This window comes from Protomyctophum bolini (assembly GCF_963924005.1).
Source record: "Protomyctophum bolini genome assembly, chromosome: 4".
Classification (NCBI taxonomy): domain Eukaryota; kingdom Metazoa; phylum Chordata; class Actinopteri; order Myctophiformes; family Myctophidae; genus Protomyctophum; species Protomyctophum bolini.
Window position 1 is genome coordinate 40,512,285 of NC_137865.1, and position 6,000 is coordinate 40,518,284.

Sequence of the window (6,000 nt, forward strand, 5' to 3'; positions counted from 1 at the left end):
CTCATACTGTATCTCTTGTCCACTAGTCCCTTCCTAAAAATGTTGTCTAGTTTTTATTTGTTGTCAAAACTGTCAATATATTTAGTAGTCGACGGACATTCTTTGTCATATAGTATTAGTCGACGAAATCAACAGTGGTTTCTATGTTTTGTTGAGGTCAGCTGTTACTCACAGAGACTGGTTCTGTACTCACAGAGACAGGTTCTGTACTCACAGAGACTGGTTCTGTACTCACAGAGACAGGTTCTGTACTCACAGAGACTGGTTCTGTACTCACAGAGACGGGTTCTGTACTCACAGAGACTGGTTCTGTACTCACAGAGACAGGTTCTGTACTCACAGAGACTGGTTCTGTACTCACAGAGACAGGTTCTGTACTCACAGAGACTGGTTCTGTACTCACAGAGACTGGTTCTGTACTCACAGAGACTGGTTCTGTACTCACAGAGACAGGTTCTGTACTCACAGAGACTGGTTCTGTACTCACAGAGACAGGTTCTGTACTCACAGAGACTGGTTCTGTACTCACAGAGACTGGTTCTGTACTCACAGAGACTGGTTCTGTACTCACAGAGACAGGTTCTGTACTCACAGAGACTGGTTCTGTACTCACAGAGACAGGTTCTGTACTCACAGAGACTGGTTCTGTACTCACAGAGACTGGTTCTGTACTCACAGAGACAGGTTCTGTCCTCACAGAGACAGGTTCTGTACTCACAGAGACAGGTTCTGTACTCACAGAGACAGGTTCTGTACTCACAGAGACAGGTTCTGTACTCACAGAGACTGCAGGTTCCTCAGGTTCTGCAGGGCTTCAGAAGGAATGTGAGAGAGGAGGTTGTTCTGGAGCTTTCTGTATGAGAAGAAACGCAGTAAAATTCACAGAACATAAAGTTACTGAATTACAGTGAAAGTACCCAAACACTTTTTTTGTTGTTTTTAGGACACACCTATTGAGTTCAAATGTATTGCTTTTGGATAAACCATTATGAAAAAAATACGTGATTGGTAAAATGATCAATACTTAAATATCAGTATTTAAATATGTGTCACATACAGCACTTTCAGATTTCGAAGTCCTGCGAAAGCATCTTTGGGGATGTCAGTGAGGCTGTTTCCTGCCAGGTGGCTGTAGGTAGGTAGGAGGGAGAGGGACAACAAGGGGTTAAGAGAATTAACAGATTTGACTGAAAGTCAAATGGAAATACCATGGACACGCGACTGACGCGACACAGAACTACAACCCAGTGTGAGTGGTTTCTGTGTGTTTGGCAATGCTGCTACCGTACGAAACCAACCCTCTTGATTGTATAAACACATCTGCTTCTTCATGAGAGTCGACTTGAGTTGTTTCTGAACGTTGCCCACCGAATTAATCTCGCTGCTCGACAGCTGACAGCCAACTGCGGCGCAATTACAAGTTGGCCCTGCCTTGTAACTTATAACCTGCTCCCCAGTTCTATCCAGATTTCAATATCCTGACCTGAATTAAACTAGCAGACACACGCATGAAAAACACAGGCCGGATGGCTAATGTCTAACGTCTTCTAACATGTTTAGTGCTTCTGGCTGCATCCCCAATCTGTTAGTTCATCTATTGAACTAAATCTATCCCTCAGTGTTGTTAGTCTGCTCTTGTACTTTGTTTTATTTTTTCCCTGGCCTTGTATTTACAAGCTGCCAGGCTAAATTAATCCCCTGCTTTCGTCTCCGCTGGCGCAGGGAGCGCTCCGTTCCTATTTGGAGTCTGTCAGATGTTTTTCAGGGGCCAAAATGTGGCAGGAGGATCTGATGCATTTTGGCTTTTCACGAGTGTTTAGGGGGGCCCGAGGGGGGACTTTTAATAAAGTTAAGAATGTAAATTGGTGGTCATTGACGAACTCACGAGAAGAATGTTTGTGTTGGTTAGGATCACACGCTGATGGATCCCTTTATATTGTTTAGATGTCATGGAGAAACGTCAGAGTGATCAGAGACATTGTCCCGTGATCAAGATAGCCGCTGTGGTGGATGTACTGTAACCATCCCTATCAAAGTATCCGTGAGCAGCGCCACACCAAGCCGCCACCCAATGACAATTTACCATTCAGGCGAATCGACAAACAAAGTACAAGGTCGGAGTGAAGCCACCATGACAGTTTTGTTGAGATACCAACAAATATGTATACAAGTATGGGTTACTGGTCCATGTTCAAAGACATTTCCAGTGTAAAATCATTATTCCTCTTGAAGCCTGGACGGACACACACACACACACACACACACACACACACACACACACACACACACACACACACACACACACACACACACACACACACACACACACAGAGGAGGTTTTAGACGGGGTGTTCTTACAGTTCCTGGAGGAGGTGGAGGTTGGAGAAGGCTCGGCTAGGCAGCGGGTAGATGTTGTTCATACTCAGATCTCTATGTGAGGACAGACAGACAGACAGACAGACAGACATTTTTCAAATTTTTTCATTTTTCATTTTGAAAAAAAAAGTCATCATTTTGGACCGTGGGCTATAGCCCATATAGTGGCATCACAGTGACAGGTGATAAGGGTTGCCATGACAACCACCGATCACTGATTGACATGACGTCATCGTATAGAAGGACACGTTCTACTCATCATTAATTCGTTTAAATAAATAAAACTAAATAAATAAAAAGCATTTAGGCTCCAACAGTTATGTTCTTAACCACTTAAGCCCTATAAGTACGTACTATGCCTACTTAATTGACTGGCTTAAAATACTGGACTCGGTGATAGAACCAATTTCCCTCTATGGTTGCGAGATCTGGGGACCATTAGCAAACCATGACCTGGAAAAATGGGATAAACACCAAACTGAGACCCTACACACAGAATTCTGCAAATCCATTCTCCGTACCCAGCGAAAAACACCAAATAATGCATGCAGGGCAGAATTAGGACGATACCCACTCATAATCAAAATAAAAAAGAGAGCACTTAAGTTCTACAACCACCTAAAAGACAGTGACCTAGATGCACTCCATAATAAGGCACTCACACACAGTGAAAATCTAGAGAGATGCCCCCTCAGTCAGCAGACCTGTATCCCGAGAGAAGACAGACTATGCACCCACTGCACACTAAACGAAGTGGAAACCGAGCTACACTTCCTAACCATCTGTCCATTGTACCAAGACATCAGAGACACATACTTCCCACAGATTACAACCACACACGGCGATTTTGAAAACATGACCAATGACAAAAAACTCCCATATCTGCTGGGCGAAGTACAACAATGTGCAAACACAGCAGCAAGATTTGTGAGTTGCTGTGATAGGAGAAGGATATCAAATGGAACACAACCACCCTAAAGACTAATCATTGTGTATATTCCTGCACTATACCTGCATCGAGTTATCTTGGTACACAGAAGTTGATCTATTGAAGATTCTGACCTTCAAAGTACATAATTTTTGGTTTTGATTGTATTGCTGTATTGTTGTATTGTTCTTTCTGCTTTGGCAATGTAAACGTATGTTTTCTCATGCCAATAAAGCCCTTTGAATTGAATTGAAATTGACTGGTGTCCCCCAGGGCTCTATATTAGGTCTGCTCCTTTTGCAACAAATCTCTTTGCCAAAAATAGCCAGAAAAGGGATGCTATAGGGTCCAAGTTGTTTTAAGACCTAGAACGCATCTGTGTTACTTTAGGGTTTAACCACATTAATTGAACCATTATTTTATACTTTAGCAATTGTATTGTGAGCTTGTTTTAACTCAAATATTTGCTTCATGGGGGGGGGGGGGGTCCCTAGAAAAAATATTTTCAGATGGGGAGTCCGCGGCCAAATACAGATAATTCTGGCGGGGTCCTTAATTGACATGAAAAGGTTTGAGCACCACTGATATACGTTTTTTCAGAAAAATGATTTTTTTTGTAGAATAATTTGTAGAATCTGGTCTCAGGTCTTAATGTAGAGGGGGACAGCAGGGTGAATGGTATCAAAAACAGGCCTATGGTTGAGTCGAAGCAAATACGAACACACGGACAATTACTTTTGGTTTCCGGCAGAGAGAGAGAGAGAGAGAGCACATGGAGGGCAGTATAACGGGTAAAACTCGACTGTTTTCTGCACAACAAAACAACAGATGTAGACATTTAACACATTACACTCTGCCTCAGATAAATAAGAAGCAGATCTCGTCTAATCGTCAAAAAGTACAATGAATGTCCTATACCGAAAGATTTGCCTGGGCCGACCTCTGCTGCAGTGATATATTGACGACTTGTGACAGTATTTTACTGGCACACACATGGCACTGCATTACATGAGGACAGTCAGGACACATACATACATACATACATACACACACATGGCACTGCATACATGAGGACAGCAGGGTTTCACTGCATTACATGAGGACAGTCAGGACACATACATACATACATACATACACACACATGGCACTGCATACATGAGGACAGCAGGGTTTCACTGCATACATGAGGACAGCAGGGTTTCACTGCATACATGAGGACAGCAGGGTTTCACTCGACGTGCCGCGGGGATGACTCACGCAGGACACATCATATGGTCCATCCAATACACATAATAAATAACACGGCAACGTGCAGCAGGGTTACTGTACTTGTAGCCTGGCTCCAGACCCTGAATGGCCAGCCACGCCCATTACAAATATGTTCAGGGTTTATGATGAAGTGAAACTGAATGAAAATGGTCAGTGTGTCAGTCTATACTATAGCATGGTTGCAGCTGCAGAGGGCATGATGAGTGATACAACTAGATTAATCCATTCAGGACGGGAACCCCTGTTGGTGTTTTAAGCATTATGTTCTGCTTTAGCTATAGAAAAATAGCAGACCTACAAGCGTAGATCTGCTATTATCTGCTATTTTTTTTAAATCGTGAAAAATGTGCCTCAAATCTTTGAATATATATTCTTTCAGAGCGAAGGTTTTTAACTCAAATCTTTGCATCTGGGAGGCTGGAACAACATATTTTCAGATGGGGGTCGGCGGCCAATTACATATCATTTTTGGGGTCCTTGACATGAAATATATTGAGCACCACTGATATAGAAACATAGGTATTTCAGAAAACTGTCAGGCCTAAATGGGTTAAACCCTCTATACTTAGTAAAGTACCACCTCACTAACTTCAAACTTAGCCTAGTTATAGCCTGAAAGGAGAAATCCAGACCAGAACACACAAATCAGCCTATAATCCTGTCCCAACATACATGTTGTTGACCTTGAATTGTTATCTTATAATAGTGCAGGAACAAACCCTCTAAAAGAGGCTTAGTTTTTGAGGTATAACAAAATGGGACATGTTACTTTGTTTCACATCTTTAGGATGTCCCCTTCATGAAATTGGATTGTCCCGAGATGTACTTTTACTGCAAAAGTCATAAAATTGATCCATGAAGTGACTCACCACATACAGTAAGGCAAAAAAAAAAAACGCCTATCCTAAAAGAGGGAGTTCCAAGTGAATCTGTTCTACATTTCCCCCACCCCTCCCGTAGGAAAATGCAGTTAGAATGGAGCTAGTTGTCTTCATTCTAATTTTAGGTATAGGTCCAAACTTTTTTTTTCCTTTTTTTTTTCTCTACGCGTAAGTGTCATACAGGCAGACTCAAGCAGTGTTGATTTGAATAGATTTAATTTAGTTTTAGTCACATTGTATAGTCACCTGGAATGTTTTAGTATTGGTCGACTAAATCTACAGTTGATTTAGTCGACTAAAATGTATTTTGACGGGCCTTAATGCCGTCGTAATGACTCATCTTACACAAGCTCAGTAGATCGGCTATTTTCAGCATGCAACCAAGTGTAAAATGACTTATAGCCTGCTGGATCTCTTGTCTACTAGTCACTTCCTAACATGTTAGTCTAGTTTTTGACAAAATTGTCAATTTACTTAGTCTTCATTTTAGTCATCAAAGCTTAGTTTCCATTTAGTTTTCGTCGGTGAAAAAAGGTAGTCGACGAA